Consider the following 19,303-nt stretch of genomic DNA (forward strand, 5'->3'; position numbering starts at 1 on the left):
AGACTAGATATATCTATATATCTATACGAGTGAAAATGTCTGTGTGTATGTGTGAACATTTCCCTACGCAATAACCCTCTCATTTTGTAGTCTACAGACGCGAAATTCGATATACAGGGTTCTGGTATTTGGTAAAATCGATATGATCGGTTTTCGAGGTCAAAGTTCAACGATTTGACCTTTGAGAACTCTACCAAACTCCTCCAACAATTTTGGGTCTAAATACTTGAAATTTTAGATATAGGTTCCTTGGACATGGATCTAACTTACTAGCTTGATTTGAGCTCAAAACAGTAAATGTTAAGGGGTCATAATAAGGATCAAAGTTAAAAAAAATTGACCGCTTTTCTTTTGGTAAACATACACCTCCAAATACCCGGGCAACGCCGGGCACACATGCCAGTATATATATATATATATATATATATATATATATGTATGAAACGATAAAACGTTATAAAAAATATCATTATACGAGTCTATTCAATTCCCACTTTCTTTTACGTTTCGTTGGTTGATTATTTTGTTCGTGCTCTAAATCCATTTAACTCATTAACTGAAAACCTAAATTTTTCTAATCACAATAAAACGTGAATTTTCTCATTTCTATTCGTTTGCAGTTTCCCTTTTTATTACAACCGACGCCGAACGATTAGCATGCGTCTCTTCGTCGTATTTTATTCTTTTTCCAACTGGTTTTCTTTTTTTTTTTTTTGGGGGGGGGGGAGGTCATATAGTTGTCGCGGCATTCCATAGATCGTGTGGTCAGTGTAGAATAAAACTTTATTATGTATAAATAGACCTCGACTGAGATGAATAATATTTACTTTGAAAAGTTATAATAAGGGCTATGACAACAGCATATTCTTTTCATTGTTTGGACTCTTGAGTATATATCTGACACAGTAAGACAGTATTAATCCACCGAGTATCACATCAGTCTACATAAAAACATGTAAGATATCAATGGATATATATCTGAGAATCAAAACAAGGAAAATGTTGCCATAGCCTTAGTTATAATAAAACACGGAGAGAGAGAGAGAGAGAGAGAGAGAGAGAGAGAGAGAGAGAGAGAAAGAATAAAGGGTGATATGAGAAGAAAATGTGGATATGACGAACAGAAATTTTGGGAAATTGAAACAGTTTTACATATTTACCGGTGATGCGTCCCGTCTCAAGTTCTGAAAACATTCGTTTCAACCATAAAGATTTGTGACGTCATGCGTGATGCCGACTAACATCGCTTTGTTATATTCTATGACGTTGCCAACTAGTCATTGTCCTTGAGTATTTGATGTACAGTCGTTTTTCATGACAACCTGATTTAAGGACACATTTCCCCACAAGTAAACTCTGACCAAATATTTCTAAAGATAGTATTGGTAGTTCAAATAAGATCTCCTCGACATGGCTAACCCACACTGGCTTTTCCAAGAATGGTTCACCTTATTCAACTGATAATACGTCAAGTAGCACAACGAAGCTAGATACTATATCAGACTAGATGTATTTTTGTCCTAGAATCAAGTAAGATCAAGAGACCAAAACGAAAGAATTCTTAGAACTGCACGCCTGTGGAATTGTCTTCCGTTTTCCTGCTTTCCGGCTGACTACAATATGGTTGTCTTCAAGTCTAACGTAAATAAGTTCTTGATGAGCCGTTCCATATAAGTTATCAACTTTACCAAATTTTCATTACTAATGATTACTATAATGTCCAATTTCTACTGTACACTCTTTAACCCTTATCCTTGAGTGGCCTCTTGGCCTTGATAATGTGATGTTGCCTATGTAAAAAAAAAAAATTACTATAACAAACTAAAATGATCAATTACTGCGAGGAAGCATGTTCTCACTTTCTTTACGAACTCAGTGTTTAAAAGATAAAAATTCTTAATGGAACATGCGAATATCTATGCAATGTATACAGAGTTTAAATATTAGCCCAAATATTCATTCATTTCTGAGAACTTCGACTGAAAGAGAGAAAACTCTTTTCTATTACTTTTCGTGGGAACTGTTTTATTTTTCAAAGTTCGTGCTTGTACTCAGTTCGAACCTTGTAAAGATTAACACTAACTAGTGTAATCGCAATTCCAACATAGGACTATTCATAATTTAACATACACATGTATTTGTATAAAGATATATACGCAGATATATCTATATATATTAATGTTATAAATAAATAAATAAAATAAAATAAAAATAAAAATACTTATTATCCAGTTCAAGTAGACTTATAAATCAGATTTAAACGTTTTCTTTCTTAGACTCGTTTAGAAATTGAGTTATGAAAAAAACAAAAAAAAAAAACAATTCTATTTAAGACTGGAAAAATTTCAAATTAATAAATTTAATAAATCATATTTTTCATAGGTTACGCAATAAATAGTTCCTGTATATTAGAATTATAAATAACAGAAGAAGTTAAGTATATGCAGGTTATCTATTTTCTTTTCTTTTTTCTGTTTGTTTTCTTTAGCGTTCAAAATATTAAACGGATAAATTTGGAAAATCTTTTCATACGATATTGAAGGTTTAAAAAAAACGAGATTTGCATGAGATCTCGTAATGTAGGTATGTTTCTACTTCCGGTTAAAAACAGATAAGGATCGCCCAAAGAGAGCTTAATATGAGGACTTAAAACATTTTCCTCTTCTCAGGTTTGAAACTGACGGTACCGATGAATTATCTAAACTTTCTGACAATAAAAATATAAATATTACCTCCTTACTATGGCCATTTTTTTTTACTTATAATTGAGCACTCTGATGGAATCCTTTTTCCAAAATATAACTAAGTTTTTTTGGGTTTTTTTACACGGTGGTCACAACTTATCAAGGCACGGAACCACTAAGGGTTATTGCAAGTACAGTACGTTAGTGTGAAGATTTAATGAAGTGTTTACTTAGGGGCGGTTCATTAGGAATTTGTTTACGTTGGACTTGTATGTGATTAAATATATGTTTTATTTCTAACAAAAATATTAAAGAAATTTGTAGTTCGTCTGAATAAACACACATCCACGCATATATATATATATATATATATATATATATATATATATATGAAAAAATAATGGAAATAGTATTCCGACGAGATAGAAAAATAAAAATGGGACAAACTAAATCACATGACCATAAACGTTTCGTCATTATTGTAAGATTTCTTCTGGATGAATGAATTGCAGCAAATAAAATACTGGTACAATATTTTTTTGTAATGTTTATTTTACTTTCTTCTATTTACTCGTCATGAAATATTTTACAATAAAAACGAAACGCTGATGGACGTGTGAGTTAATTTGTTCTTTTTCTCTCTCTCTCTCCTTCTGTCTATCTCTAGCTCTCTCTCTCTCTCTCTCTCTCTCTCTCTCTGTATATATATATATATATTTATATATATATATATATATATATATATATATGTTCATTCGGAGAAATAGATAGCTAGGTTGTCCACTGTTGCTATTAAATAAGTATTCTCACCTATAGATGTTATTGTCCACACTTGCAGTTCATGGTTTTATAGATTTCTTTCATTGTAATTGTCAGAGTTCTGCTTGGTATTTTCGACATGTACTCGGTTCAATGTAACCGGCCAGGTCAAGACGACAGTGTTGGTGGCTTAAGAGCGATAATAATAGCTGGTTGCGTGCATAGCCACTTGGTGGTCAGTGCAGCTGCTATTAGTCAAAGAATTTTGCCGCAGCTGTTACTTTCAGTATATATATATATATATGTGTGTGTGTGTGTGTGTGTGTGTGTAAATCAAACGTTTAACTTATAATTTACTTTTTCTTTGAACGTTAACGCTTGAGCAACGAAGACATGTTTTCTGCAAGGTTAAAAATTAAACATGAACCAATAGCTATTACGTTACGCATGTACGTTCGTAATGCCGTAGTTTGACATTATACTAGCAAGTTTCACTTTTTAATTTTCACACTTTTGTACCGATTTTTTTATGGCTTTGAAGAACCTATATATTATGTTTCATGTCTGTCGACCAAAAACTGAGAGAGGAGTTTGGTAGGCAAACTTTTAAAAAAAAAATATACACATACAAAAATATAAATAGAAAGAAGTTTCTTTCACTTTTTACACAAATATACCGTAAGTATAAATCATGTAGAATATCTGCATGAATATAATTAGACGTAATATTTAACTAAAGATGATCATCTTTTAAAATGAATGTTTAAAAGAATATGCAAATTAGCTAGATCATTTGCCGATGAATGCAATTCAACGACAAATATATAAAAAAAGTTGTATTTTCTTTCTAAATAAATCGAAAAAAGGGGGATTTTTACATGATTATCAATACACAAAAAATCTTAATCTGTAAGAGTGTATATATAGTTTATGATCTGAAACCAGAAATAGAAAACAACAACGGATAATCATAGCAAACTCATATAGAACATACAACTTATATCATAATAAATCCGTACGGGTAGGAAACGTAAATATTCTTTGTAGCTTAATTGCCATAAATATATTTTTATTGCTTATGATAATATGCATGAAGCTTAATATTTAGCATTATAAGAAAATGTAGATTTTTTTAACCTATCAACTTTGATGGTTTATTTAAGGTCAGTTATGTTTTTTGTCGTGATTCTTTCTGTTTCTTGATTCAGATCTTCGACGAAGCTTCACAAAACATCCCGAAGCCAGATAAGCACACACTCAAAAAACAAAAAAAAATCCCCCAAAATAGAACGTAATGGTGACTGTTTGGTTGTCTGCAACGTTTCTCATTCGTTACAGTTTTTTGAATGTAGGCGAAATCATTACGTTGAAGAAATACTGTCAACAAATGGATGAAATGCACCGGAAACTTCGACAACAACACCCAGTATTAGTCAACATAAAAGGCCCAATTCTCCTCCACGATAATGTTCGACCGCATGTGGCTAAACCGACCCTGCATAATGATTAACAAAGATAACTACAAAATTCTGCCTCATCCTCCATACTTTTCAGACCTTTAACCTATCGACGACCACTTTTTCATGAATCTTGACAACTTCCTGTGGAAAATGCTTAAAAAACATAAACGATATCAAAAATGTTTTTATCAACTCCATTGCCAAAAGAATGATTTAGCGGCCCAAAGAAAGGTTTTTACGTTACTGGCATTAATAGACTTGTTTTGCGTTGGCAAAAGTGTGTTGAATCTGATGGTGCTTATTTGTATCAAGAAATTTTTCTTTGAGTTGAGATATGTTCATCTGAATTTAAAAACTAAAAAACCTTTCCTGTCAACCTGATATATATAACTCCGGCTTTTTACACACATATTGACCTCTAATGGAACAAAGAAAAATCAGGTCGGACGTTATACATAATATTGACCTCTCGTAAAAACCAGGAAAAACCAGGTCGGACTTTGTTCACACATTTTTTTTTTACCTCTGCTTGAATAAAGACAGAATTTCGCATTAAAAGCAAGGGAGCCGACTAACCTAAAAATAGAGACGGACGGAGACGCAAAATTGTTACGTCACCCCATCTCCTAATTTCATCACCCTTTGCTTGACAGTTCTACAATCACTAATAGGCAAAATAATTAAATATAGTTTTGTTATGAAACCGTTTTCGTGTTTGTTAAAACTGCTGAAACAAGCAAGAGTGTTTATATTTATTAGCAGAATGCATCTTCATAGACATGCAACAAATGTGATTATATATACGTGATAGATATAAACATATAAACTCTTATAGAGATAACCGGTTATACAACCATCTGGTTTAATACTTAAACCGTATGTACGGAGACGTTATTTTGACAAAAACGTGCATCTGGTGACAAATGTAAAAACAACAATAATTATCAAATGTAAAAAAGGCCATTTCTTTATAAAAATTAATGAACAAACAACAAACTTGATGAACTGTCAAAAAGAATATATGTTAAAAGTGTGCTATTTCAAAGGTTATTTTCTGCAAAAGGTCATACAAATGTATTTAGGTGAATCCAAAGTAAGGTCAATTCAGTGAAACAACAATGGCCGAATAAAACTTGAAATATTACATTTTCAAATATCATGTAAGCTTTACAGTATATGTAAACTGTAGAATGCATCATTAGAGTAATTTAATGTCGTTCACAAAGAAATCATATGCACACACCATGATTTTATTTTCACAGAAAATGTATTTACTTCACTGCTATTCAAACAATATGAAATTATGTATAAAAAAGACGCAAATTATTGGGAGCAAATATTGTCAATATAGGACATTGTTAACAGCTTCGATGAAGCAGTTTAGATTGTTTATGGCATATCAATGAAGGAGATGTGCTATTACTATTAGTATCATTATTGTATTTAGTAGTAGTCTTAATAGTTTCAGTAGTAGGAGTAGTAGTTGGTGTGTCTGTAGAATTATAGCAATAGTATTAGTGGAAACAAAGCTATAATAAGAAAACGCCAGAGTTGGCAACACATCAAAGGCTGTAAATGACAAAGTTCTCTCTGATTCTCTCTCCTCTGATCTCGAGCGCGTGTTTCAGTGGGGGAAGATGTGGCTAGTTACCTTTAATGCATCCAAAACCAAACTCCTATCCTTACATCATCAACGCTCTGATCTCCAGCTGGCATCAATTGTGATGGATGGCTCTCGTCTGGGTGAGGCCCCGTGTTTTGACAAGCTTCTGGGTTTGACCTTTACTCCTGATCTGAAATGGAACACGTACATCAAGTCTGTTGCCAAGGTCGCTGGAAAGATGGTGGGATCCTTCTATCGCTCCAGAAAATATCTCACTACTGATGCAATTCTCTATCTATATAAAAGCCAAGTACGTCCAAGGATGGAATACTGCTGCCATATCTGGGCAGGAGCTGCTAAAAACAGCCTATCCTGCCTTGACAGAGTACAAAATAGACTTCGTGGCTTAGTGGGGGATGCCCTTTTCTCTTCCCTGCAACCTCTCTTTCACAGAAGAGACGTTGCGAGCCTATCCTTGTTTTATCGTTATTTCCATGGCAGATGCTCGTCTGAACTCCAATCTCTGGTCCCCCCTCGCCAATCTTTCACAAAAAACACCCGTCTAGCTGAATCCACTGTGAAAAATTTCCCCCACTCTATATCTGTGCCTAAATCAAAACGCGGATTCCATGAACAAAGCTTCTTTCTTAGAACTGCACGCCTGTGGAACTCTGTTCCGTCTGCCTGCTTCCCTCCGGACTACAACTTGGATGTCTTCAAGTCCAATGTTAACAAATTCCTAATGAACCGCCCCCTTAAGTAAACACTTCATCAAAGCTCCACACTAAGGTAATGTACTTGCAATAACCCTTATCCCTGAGTGGCTTCCGGGCCTTGATAAGTGGTAATCACTGTGTAAAAAAAAAAAAAAGAGAAAATGTGTTCCCCTCCCAGAAGTCATGACAAACAAAACTTATTGATAGTAGGTAGGAGAAGAAATGGATAACCCCCCCACACACACAGAGGCTCTGTGTGTGTGTGTGTGTCTATGTCTCTTTCTTTGTCGTTCTTGCTCTCTGTCTCTTGTTCTTTCTCTCTCTCCCTGTCTGTCTCTGTCTCTTTGTGATTGTCAGAACACATATATGAAATCGATAGTATTAATAGTGGAAACGTTTACGCAGAGATCAATCTAATTGTAAACAACTGAAGATATAATTTTATGCAAATGTTGCAAACCCCATTGTTATACAGTGTTCGCAATCGATCGAAATGGATAACTAATAGGCAAAAACGATAATATTGTCCTAAAGAAAACATCACTACGCCTTTAAAAACTGATACTGAAAAAATCAATTCAGGAAACTTGATTTTGTAGTAGAGCTGATATATATTCAATGTAGCCGCCTTCAGCCTCAATCACCGCCTTGATCCGGGTCAAGAACTGGGAGAATGCCTTTTCCATAGCTGCCGCCGGGAACTCTGAAGATTGTGGCGATCAGACTGACTTTGGTGTTGTGGAAGATAATGTTGGTGATGTTCTCAACGTATGACCAAACGAAGTAGTCCAGCGGGTTTAGGTCAGCAGGAGAAAGGGGCTTATTAGAGAAAGATACAAAGTCATAGACCTCCTAAAGCCAAACCTGCGTCTTGTGGGCCGGCGTCGAGTCTTGCTGTCAGAGTCTTGCTGACAGCTTCGATGATGTGATGTGACTATCATTTGAAACCACAGCAAAGACCATAAGCGTGACCGGAAGCTTCATTGAGCTGTGCCCTCAAGCGTTAAAGCGTCTGGAGTTGCATTTTGAGAATGCTGACAATACTCCTGTTGTCATTACATGGATCGGTAGAGAGCATGAGTTGTACAGCGGCGCATCCTTGATCTCAATCGTTGAACATTGTGTACGTTTCAGACATGATAGATGCCTCTTCTCGCTCTTTGGATTTATAAACAACTGACAAACTAGTAGATGCTTTGCAACAAAGAAAGAAAACTGGTTTTATCAAACGGAAATGGAATCATGTTGTCTTTTCTACACCGACAGTTTTATCGTTCTACTCTTTAGAATGAAGATTTATATCCTAGCAGCGAATTACTTTCATAGAACCAGATGTAAATTCTATCCTCCTACACCGGTTCGCTATGACTTATCTGGAATAGTTATAATTTTTGGAAATAATTTGGATTGTAATTGCGTATAAAATCGAATGATGATAGCCGCAACACATTCACCGAGTAATGACATGCAGTGTGGCCATTACGAATATATGTGTAAAGGCAGCATTTGTGAAGCTACGCTGTCATTTTAAAAAGAGGAAAAAGTTCTTATTTTATTATATATGGAAATATTTTTTTTACAAGGTAGTCACCACTTATCAAGGCCCGGAAGCCACTCGGGGATACGAGTTATTGTGTGTACAGTACGTTAGTGTTGGAGATTTAATAAAGTGTCTCACTTAAGAAGGCGGTTCATCAGGAATTTGTTCACATTGGACTTAAAGATATCCAGGTTGTAGTCAGGTGAGAAAAAGGCAACCGGCACAGAGTTCCACAGGCGTGTACTTCTAAGGAAGAAGCTTTGTTCATGTAATCTACGTTTGTATTTTGGCACAGATAAGGAGTGGGGAAATTTTAAACTCAGCAATTTATATATTTGGAGTATTTTCGGTCATTACGCTAAACTGTCTACATTGTAATAATTTTACTTGCCGGACAAGAAATTGAATTTACCGAAAAGAATCAACATTTTTTGTGTGTGTAGAACATGCTGCAAATATGAAAAGTGAAACAAAGCATTAGAATCAAATATCGATACAAACACCGATTGTTTTTATGCTTTACAAAGCCAATTTGAAATAAATTAATATTATTAGATTTTTTCAATCATATGTAAAGATAATGTAGAAAGTCGCTTTCACAGGATGAAAACAATGGTCATATCAAATTACAAAGGCGTACTACATTTCATAATTATCACGGTCTTTTTTTTTACTCTTTTTCAACGTAAGGCGTATTGTCACTTATACGTAAGGGGGATATTATTTGGACTTATATCTAACAGAGAATTATGGGAAGGTGAGAAACGTGATATCTATTCACATTATTTTTAAAATTCAGTATGATAGTATGGCCAGTAAGGCAAAAATCTTAAGGAGGGAATTCCAAAGTTTAGCAGTTCGAGGAGAAGAAACTATTCGACTAGAAGGCTTTTCAGTATCTAACAACCTCCATATTGAATGGGTGAGATTTTGTTGTTTGTTGGATTAGTCGAGAGTATGTAACTCGAGGGAAATAAAAATATATGAGTTTAAAATAGCATATTCTTTAAAAATACTTTTAAAAAAGCCAGTGATGAGACAGAACTTTAGGATTGCTTTAATAGTATGGGATTTATTATGTTTGAAACTCCTTTTTTATACCCTGTTAAAAAAGGAGAGACGAGTGATACATTCACAGTGGTACTCAGATGTGGCTACAATACTCCATGCATAGAAAATCGTGGCTTTGTATACGTATCGAATACTCTCAGATGGAATCCCTCCAGTCTGTAGTGAAATGGAAGTGTAACTAGTTGGTAAAATTCAATGCTGCCAAGACTAAGATTCTTTCCTTTAATAACTACAAGGAAACTTCTCAACCACTGATTGCCATGGTTAATGATATACTGCCTTAAAGTACTTTCCTCAAACTCCAAGGATTAACATTCACAGACAACATGAATTGGAACAAACAAATTGAGGAAATTGCGAAGGCTGTTGTGAGGAAGATAAGCTTTCTCTACTGTGCTTAAAAGATATTAGCATCTAAGAGTATTCTGTATCTCAGCAAGACCACCGTTCACCGATGCATGAAGTATTGTTGCTACATCTGGGCTGGTGCATCTGCCATTAGTCTCTCACTCCTAGACAGGATTAAAAAAAAAAGTTGGACTATCAACTAAACTCCAACCTCTGTCCCATCACCGAAACGTGGAATCCTTGTGTCTGTTTTAACAATTTTTCAATAGCAAGTGCTCTGACCAACTCCGAGCATTATTAACCTTTCGAGGAAAATAACTTGGACAAACCCGGCAAGCAGCAAAATCCCACCCCTACAATGTAGATGGCGTAAAGGTTTCTACTCTGACATCTGACTAAACTGGCATTCGGAAATTCAAATCTAATGTGAACAGACATCTCGCTGCCCAACTCCCTAAATAGTATTCCTGCAACTTTGGTCCCAAATAATAGCCCCCCCCCACGACTAAGTGGTTCTTTGCTTTGTTTGGGGTGATACGATGATAAAAAGTGTAATTTTTAAGCAGAGTAGAAGGCAGTAACGTTCTTTGCGGTAGACCTAATCTTATTTGTTATGGCAATTTGTGGTTGAAAAGGTTTCTTGTAATTGTTTACAGAAAGAAGTCCAGCATCAGTAGCATTAAATAGCGCCATTCACTACAAACTTCAGGTCATTATTTAAGGTTTTTGACATTACCTCCACTATGTGTACGTTTTTCTTCGTCATGTCTATTATAAGACGTAGTGTCATCAGCAAATATGTACTCATATTTTGTGGTCGAGAATTCAAATGTATGTAGCGCTAACTGCGTATATATATATATATATATATATATATACATATATATATATATATTTTTTTTTTTATTACATTTTCACCCAATACAAGGCACATTGCCACTTTGGTGTAGGGGGCTACTAACTGGGGCAACAACTACTGGGTACTGTGTAGGGATTTGGGCAGCAGGATGTTGGTTCACGTTGCACTTGAACTTCTGCACGTCAGTACAGTTGGGGAAGCAGGGACCTGGAATGGAATTCCAAAGTCTAGCGGTTCTGGGGAAGAAACTACTGGAGTAGAAAGATCTTTTACATCTTGGGATTTCTACTGTGTGGGGGTGGGATTTTGCACATACATGGCGAATGGTTGCCTTATAGAGGTACAGGATACTTTCGGGTGTTAGTAGTTTTCTAGCACGGTAGAGAGAGCCCACCTTCCTTGCAGCGGCCCTGGCAATATGTATTGGAACGAGAAATGACGAGAGTGGCTAAGCTGGTTATTGATAAACATTCGTCTCTGACATCGAACTATAACGTTCGACTTGCTTCATCGTTTAACATCCTAAATTTCGCACCTGTCAATTCATAGACACCACTCATCCGTCGGTTGTTGTTAAATATAACACGTTTCCGCTGGTTGGTGAAAAGGAAGGAAGATACTGTTATCACATTAGTAAACGTCAATCGTGCTGAGCTTGGATTTGAGGCAAGTGTTTGTGTAAAAGGTCCTTTGTTTAAGAATAGATAATTACAAAGACGGTTAGTAGTGTTACGTATGTAAAAGGGTTTTGTTCCAGCTGACGATTGGTAGGGAACATTTTAATTTAGTTTTCACGCGTAAGGTGTGAATGACATTGTTAATATTTGGATTAGTTCAACAACAAACACGTACTTACAAATAAAAACAAAAAAATAGATCACTTTTTAAAATCAAAATCAAAATGTTGTAGTTATATACGAAGTGCCTTTAATAAGTTTCCAGACTGTTTTACAGGAACATATTTATAATGTAGAATGTAGTTTCCAGACTGTTTTACAGAAATGTAGTTATATACGAAGTGCCTTTAATAAGTTTCCAGACTGTTTTACAGGAATTTAAAATTCAGTATGTTATTGCAATACGTCTTATGAGATGACTTACAATCTTTTATGATTTAATGACCAAATGAACAGCTACAGTAGGAATTGAAATACACCATACTAAAGTCTGATTTTTTAAAATTATATTTTCACCCCAAACAAGGTACATTGCCACTTTGGTGTAGGGGGCTACTATCAGGGGTAACATCTACTGGGGTACTATGTAGGGATTTGGGCAGGAAGGTGTCTGTTCACGTTACACATGAAGTTCTGTGCGTCAGTACAGTTGGGAAAGCAAGGACCTGGAATGGAATTCCAGAGTCTAGCAGTTCTGAGGAAGAAACTACTGGAGTAGAAAGATATTTTACATCTAGGGATCTCTACTCTGTGGGGTGAGATTTAGCTTCCTGTCGGGTTTGTCGAACGTCGTGAGGGCACAGGTGGTAAAGTTTAAAAATACAATCTGGCCGTAAGGACATTTTAAAAGAACAATATGCAATAAAAATCTGTTTTAAACTTGGAAAAATGTGACAGAAATATATGGTGTGATTCAGACTGCTTTTAGACCATCTTGAATGAATGGAGCATCAATTTTCGAGTAGTACAAGAGATGCAAGAAATGTGGAGAGCCCGTGAGGGATGATAAGACGTGTGGGAAGAAAAAGGAAGTCAGAACACAAGAATTGATTGGCCAAATAAAGAACTCTATGAATAAGGGCTGCCGTATGTCTATAGAGACAAAAATGTTTGATGTCAGTGTGGAAGCTACACACAATTATTGGTGAGGAATTGAAGATGTGGAAGATTTAGACGACTGCACCAGTTCACAACTCTACCCTTGTCACAAATGGGCATCAAGACAGATCTTCACCCTCCCTATAGTCCAGATTTTGCCACCTGTGAATTTTGGTTATTCCCTAAGCTCAAGGAAAAGCTTACAGCTTATCGTTATGAGACAATCCAGGAGATAAAATAGGCTCCGACGCGTGTCACTGACACGCTCACAATAGAGAACTTCTATGGTGCTTTCCAGAGGCTGTTGAATAGTACAACATGTGCGTTGAACCAGAGGAGATTACTTCGAAGAGGACTGAAGCTATATATATATATATATATATATATATATATATATATATATATATATATATACATATATATATACATATATATACATATATATACACATAGATATACATATATATACATATATATATACATATATGTATATATTTATACACCCACTCATCCATCAACAACCTGTTTCGCAGTATCAAAGCCCTTCATGTCGGCTAGACTCGAACTCATCATGAATCAGGATTTAACCTACACTCATCTAGTTGGTAGGTATCAGTTTTACCCTCTGGCTTTCATATATCTATTTATATAAACATTTGACCGCTGCTCACAGTGTTCGATTTTTTTTTTTTTTTTATTTAGAAATTTTTTATTTATTTAGAGATTCGCTATACGCTAAGCAAGCAGCGGACGAAATCATTTACAAAAGTGTTCAACCTTAGGAGAGAGGGATTAAATAGTAATCCCCAGGTAGACTGTTTCGTTGTATTATAACTTTCAGTGTGCCTTCAGAACTCATTCCGGCTTATATTAATAATTATCTAAACACGTAAAGCGTGGGGGTTAAAAGATGGTAAACTTTAAATTAAAAAAAAATCACAGAAAAATATTTTTATTATTCAAATATGTTGGAATTTATAATTTAAATAAAATTTTCGGCATATGGTCCTGTGATTCGCGCGTATATTACGCAATGTAGGGGGCCAATTTTCTAAGACTTTATGGGGTAAATTAGACCGTATTTCGGTAATAATGCGTTGAAGGTTTTCTACCAAATGGTCTATTTTGTCTGGTTTATTTACGTAGACATGGGGCTTTACATATCCCCTAAAAAACATTCTTATTGGGTAAAATCACACGCAGGATTTGGTAAGCTGACAGATCCATTTTGTAAAATTATTGTTCTTTAAATACAGATCTGAATAAATTGACTATATTGCGCACTGTGTGGTATGTGACCCCATCCAATTTAAACTACATGATAAATTGCCAAACAAAATGGAACTCGAATAACCGATAGTAGCCAAATCTGCAATAAAAAAATAGAGCCCGCAATTTTAAAATTCACCGCTTATAAAAAACACACCCAAATACCAGCTTCACTAAAACGGATTAGTGATGCTTGATGTGTATTTATCTTTTCATGAATACCTGAATGAAAAGACAGATCTTAATAAACTACAAAAAGGCTTTTGACAGTGTGCCTCACTTCTAGATATTGCCATGTTTGAAGTTGTATAATGTCTATGAGGGCATGAAGGCATTTCGTGCAAAACAGATGGCATCAATTGTGATGGATGGCTCTCGTCTGGGTGAGGCCCCATGTTTTGACAAGCTTCTGGGTTTGACCTTTACTCCTGATCTGAAATGGAACACGTACATCAAGTCTGCTGCCAAGGTCGCAGGAAAGGTGGTGGGATCCTTCTACCGCTCCAGAAGATATCTCACTACGGATGCAATTCTCTATCTATATAAAAGCCAAGTACGGCCAAGGATGGAATACTGTTGCCATATCTGGGCAGGAGCTGCCAAAAACAGCCTATCATGCCTTGACAGAGTACAAAATAGACTTCGTGGTTTAGTGGGGGATGCCCTTTTCTCTACCCTGCAACCCCTCTCTCACAGAAGAGACGTTGCGAGCCTGTCCTTGTTTTATCGTTATTTTCATGGCAGGTGCTCGTCTGAGCTCCAATCCCTGGTCCCCCCTCGCCAAACTTTCACGAGAAACACCCGTCTAGCTGAATCCACTGTGAAAAATTTCCCCCACTCTATATCTGTGCCTAAATCAAAACGCGGATTTCATGAGCAAAGCTTCTTTCTTAGAACTGCACGCCTGTGGAACTCTGTTCCGTCTGCCTGCTTCCCTCCGGACTACAACTTGGATGTCTTCAAGTCTAATGTTAACAAATTCCTAATGAACCGCCCCCCTAATTAAACACTTCATAAAATCTCCTCACTAACGTGAATTACTTGCAATAACCCTTATCCCTGAGTGGCTTCCGGGCCTTGATAAGTGGTGATCACTGTGTAAAAAAAAAAAAAAAAAAAAAAATGTGCCAAACATCTATTGCTCTACAACACATGGAAGAGAAAATAAACTCAAATCTCAGAATCCAGCGGATTATCTTACAAGGCAATAGCCTATCCTCATTATTCTTCTGCCTTACAATTGACCCGCTCAGCAAGCCCTTAAAATGTGATTCTGGTTAGAAACATTGTCACGACGGTGTAGCGAAGTTTTGTACGGATAAATATTATGGATATGTACGGATAACTATTAATATAAATAGATATGATTATTATTGGTCATCATTATGTGATGAATTCCTCAGAGGAATCGTCAGGCTAAATTTCTGGAATTTGGTAGATTCTGCGTTGGCTCATTGACGTATATTTTCATATATTAGTACGTAGCTCTACTCAGGAAGTAAGCACTATTGGAATAAATACTGAAAATTTGGATATGATATACAAGAAAATTCTTTCTGGATATATGTGATGGTGTTGTTTGCTTCCTATTATTTATAAAACTGCCGAATAGATTAAAATGTAGATGTATGTGATGTATCAGTTCATTTTATAAATTTTAAGTAACATTTATTGTTTGTCATTCTTTTGTTCGCTATTGTCAATTTTTTTAATTATTCGTGTGTCTACATTTGTAATGGTACTCATGTTTGACTGATATATGAACGTGTATGTTGAGGGTTGGTACGGCTATACAGCTATTATATATATATATATATATATATATATATATATATATATATATATATATATATATATAATTTTCAGAATGTGAGAGGTCATATATAATTATTTCCACAGCCCAAAGAACGTCAGTTAGAATTTCTTGTGTGCGAGGCGTTTGCTCAATTGGTACAATGTTTGCCTCGCATGCAGGATGCTCGGGTTTCAAATCCCGGGTCGGTTATGTCTGACTGATGAGCCAAAATGAGAGCGAAACTCGAGTCTTAAACTTCCGGTTCGTTGGCTGACGTGGCTCTTGTGGGCTGCGGCATTCTTTGCGCTGTGGAAAAAAATTATATATATATATATATATATATATATATATGATGAGGATGTTTAGTGTAGCGAGTATGTAATACTTGTCTATATAAATAATAATAATAATAATAATATATATATATATATATATATATATATATATATATACGTATGTGTTCGGTGTGTTCGGAGTGTTTATGTATATATCTATATGTATACATGGTTTGTGTTTGTTCGTGGTTTGTGTAAGTATATTTATATACATGTGAGTGAATACATGTATATTAACCCGTGGGTAGATGTGTTCATGTATGTATATATATATATATATATATATATATATATATATATATATATATATATATATATATATATATGTATATGTATGTGAGGAGAGAGAAAAAGTATGTATGTTTTAGAGAGCGTGTGGATAGGCGTTAGCGAGAGAGAGAGAGAGAGAGAGAGAGAGAGAGAGAGAGAGAGAGAGAGAGAGACAGAGACAGAGACAGAGACATAGGTAAAGAGAAAGAGAGGGAAAGAAAGGATAAAGAATATTCTATATTCTCCTTTACTCTGTTCCGAGTCTTTTGTTTGACAGATTTGATAAAAGTCAGTAAAAAAAACAAAACAAAACAAAACAAAACCAAAAAAAAAAAAAAAATGAAACTTTTTTAATGTTCGTAGCCACCATTTATCTCTGTATGATTTTTTTACTGTCTGGTACGACTAGTCAGACGAAAGAATAGTAGGTTGGTGATGTTTTAGTCGATTTGTGTTTTGCATTTGTTTTTGTTTTTTTTGTTTGTTGTTTTGTTATTTTGTCTATCTTTGCCAGGATGTTGTTAAATAAGAGTGAGATGCGCGCGCGCACACACACACACATACACACACACACACACACACAAACATATATATATATATGTGTATATACCGTTAATTATTTTTCCGAAACCATAGAATTCATATTCCTAATATTTCATCCATTTTATATGATGTACGTCTTTCGTTGAATAACGTCAGATCACTCAGAGACAAATGTATGTTCATTAAAAACAGTAGGGAAGGATTGTTATATATAATGAAAAATGATTTGCTTTAGAAGAATGTAGATGAAAAGAATTGGAAGTCAACAACAAAAACCATCTATATAATAATCCTGTAGGTCCTTGAACGTACGCACGTGTGTCAAGGTTTCCCGTTCAAAAATTATTCGATTGGGAAATCCTATTCATTATAAAGGATGATAGATTGTGATATTATGCTACAAACATTAAATCATTAGTAGATAGATATGCTTATTTAATGTTCCTAGTATATTATCACCGGCTATCCTCCTTTTTAATAAATAGGATCTATCGATTACCGTGGATGCAATTTAAAAAATATGTCGCGTTTGATCAGTACGTCTTGTTTAATTTTCTGTTAATTTTTTTAGCGAAACCTTATTATCCTGGATTAATTTCCTCCCTTGAAACGAATCCTCGTAGAAAATGTGTTCTTAAAAGTGTAATGTTAAAATTGTTGAAAAATATTAAATACTTTATTAGTACTTTTAACGTACGTTCGTATGTCATGGTTTATTCAAAAAAATTGTAGACCCAGAGTAAGTAATATGTCATTAAATTCTATAAAAAAAAAAAACTTGAATTAGAAGTAATAATTATTTTTTCAAAGTCCTCAATTACTTCTACTGCCGCCGTGGAATTTCCACAGATCCCGCTAGTTAATATAAAAAAGAGTTATATATTGTACTGCTTATATGACATCCAAATCTGCACAAAAACTAATTTAATTCAAAGTAAACCTGTGGACCCTTTTTTAGTCCACCATATCTGATTTAGAGATATATTATATCCATATTTCCCAGATGTCGTATTGAGGTGATAATTTACAACCAGAAGTAAACCGAAGGCCTAGGAGATAATCTGTACTATTAATAAAATTCTAAATTTTTATTTATTAATGTGTATATATATACATACAAATGAAACTTTCGAATGGATGCACCGAATTGAAAAAAAATCTTTTTTCCCCTGAAAGGCGTCAGTCCCTAGATTGTTCTTATTTATATATGGTTCGTAACGAACAACGCTGAGTCACACAAAAAGCCCGAAGTAAAGGTTTTGGGGCCGTTTCGTGCAATTGTCGAAAAAGTTACCTGCCCATGTCAACGGAATTTAGCACTATCTGTATACAGTCGCAGTAACATCTTTCGCATACGGACCGGGCTTGTGGCGCAATGGATAACTCGTCTGACTATTGATTAGAAGATTCCAGGTTCGAATCCTGGCAAGTTCGTAATAATTTTAACCATCATTTTATCCAACGTTTACTCATTATCCTTACTCTTAGAGTAAAAAAAAAATTACAGTGATTTTGTGTTGTGCATATGAGAATTTCCCATACTCCGAGTTCATAGGGTAAGTATTGATAGAAAGACGATGCTGAGTGTACTTGATGTTGAGTGTACTCGATTTTGTGTTTGACTCGGCATTGTGTGCGCCGACGCGGCGAAGCCGCTAGTTTGTAATAAAATATCAATACAGAATTTGTAATGAAATATCAGCGTAAGTTTTTAAAATATTTACGAAACTTAAACAATCTACAAAACAAACGAATTGTCATTAAATCACGTATTTATTTTTATAAATAATTAATCCTTACCTCTTATTAAAGTGATTCTATTTTTGATTTCAATCATATCAATATTTGTTTACTAGTAAGCCGACCGGCGTTACCCGGTCGTAAACTACGCCTAAATATTATATTTTAATTAATGGAGAATTATTTATTATAAACAGAAATACCGTATGGAATCAAACGTAATGTTACATGTCTTTTTAAAAATGAATAAAGAATAACGGGGGGGGGCTGATACATGTGCATGCGAGTATTATGCTTTTCTAAACGTAATGTACTTGCAATAACCCTTATCCCTGAGTGGCTTCCGGGCCTTGATAAGTGGTGATCACTGTGTAAAAAAAAAGGAAAAAAAGTTCATTCTTATAAGTAAAAAAAAAAATACTCGAACTAAAATCAAAACCAAGACCTAAAGACAGTTACTCAAGGACGATATCCATTAGACCAGCTTGACACAATCTACAACATTGTTTTCTAAATATCCTTATTCTTAACATCAA

The 19,303-nt window shown here is 35.0% G+C and overlaps 1 long non-coding RNA gene and 1 other non-coding gene across 3 annotated transcripts in view; one reads left to right on the forward strand and one right to left on the reverse strand.

The window, feature by feature from the left end:
- LOC145263887 (uncharacterized) overlaps positions 1-19,303 on the reverse strand; it is a 1,009,224-nt gene that overhangs the window by 552,732 nt on the left and 437,189 nt on the right. The window lies entirely within an intron of this gene.
- Positions 18,389-18,461, forward strand: Trnan-auu (transfer RNA asparagine (anticodon AUU)). Its single transcript has one exon. It is a non-coding gene; the product is annotated as a tRNA-Asn (tRNA).

Source organism: Euprymna scolopes, chromosome 39 (genome assembly GCF_053919585.1).
Source record: "Euprymna scolopes isolate OS-2025 chromosome 39, ASM5391958v1, whole genome shotgun sequence".
Lineage (NCBI taxonomy): Eukaryota > Metazoa > Mollusca > Cephalopoda > Sepiida > Sepiolidae > Euprymna > Euprymna scolopes.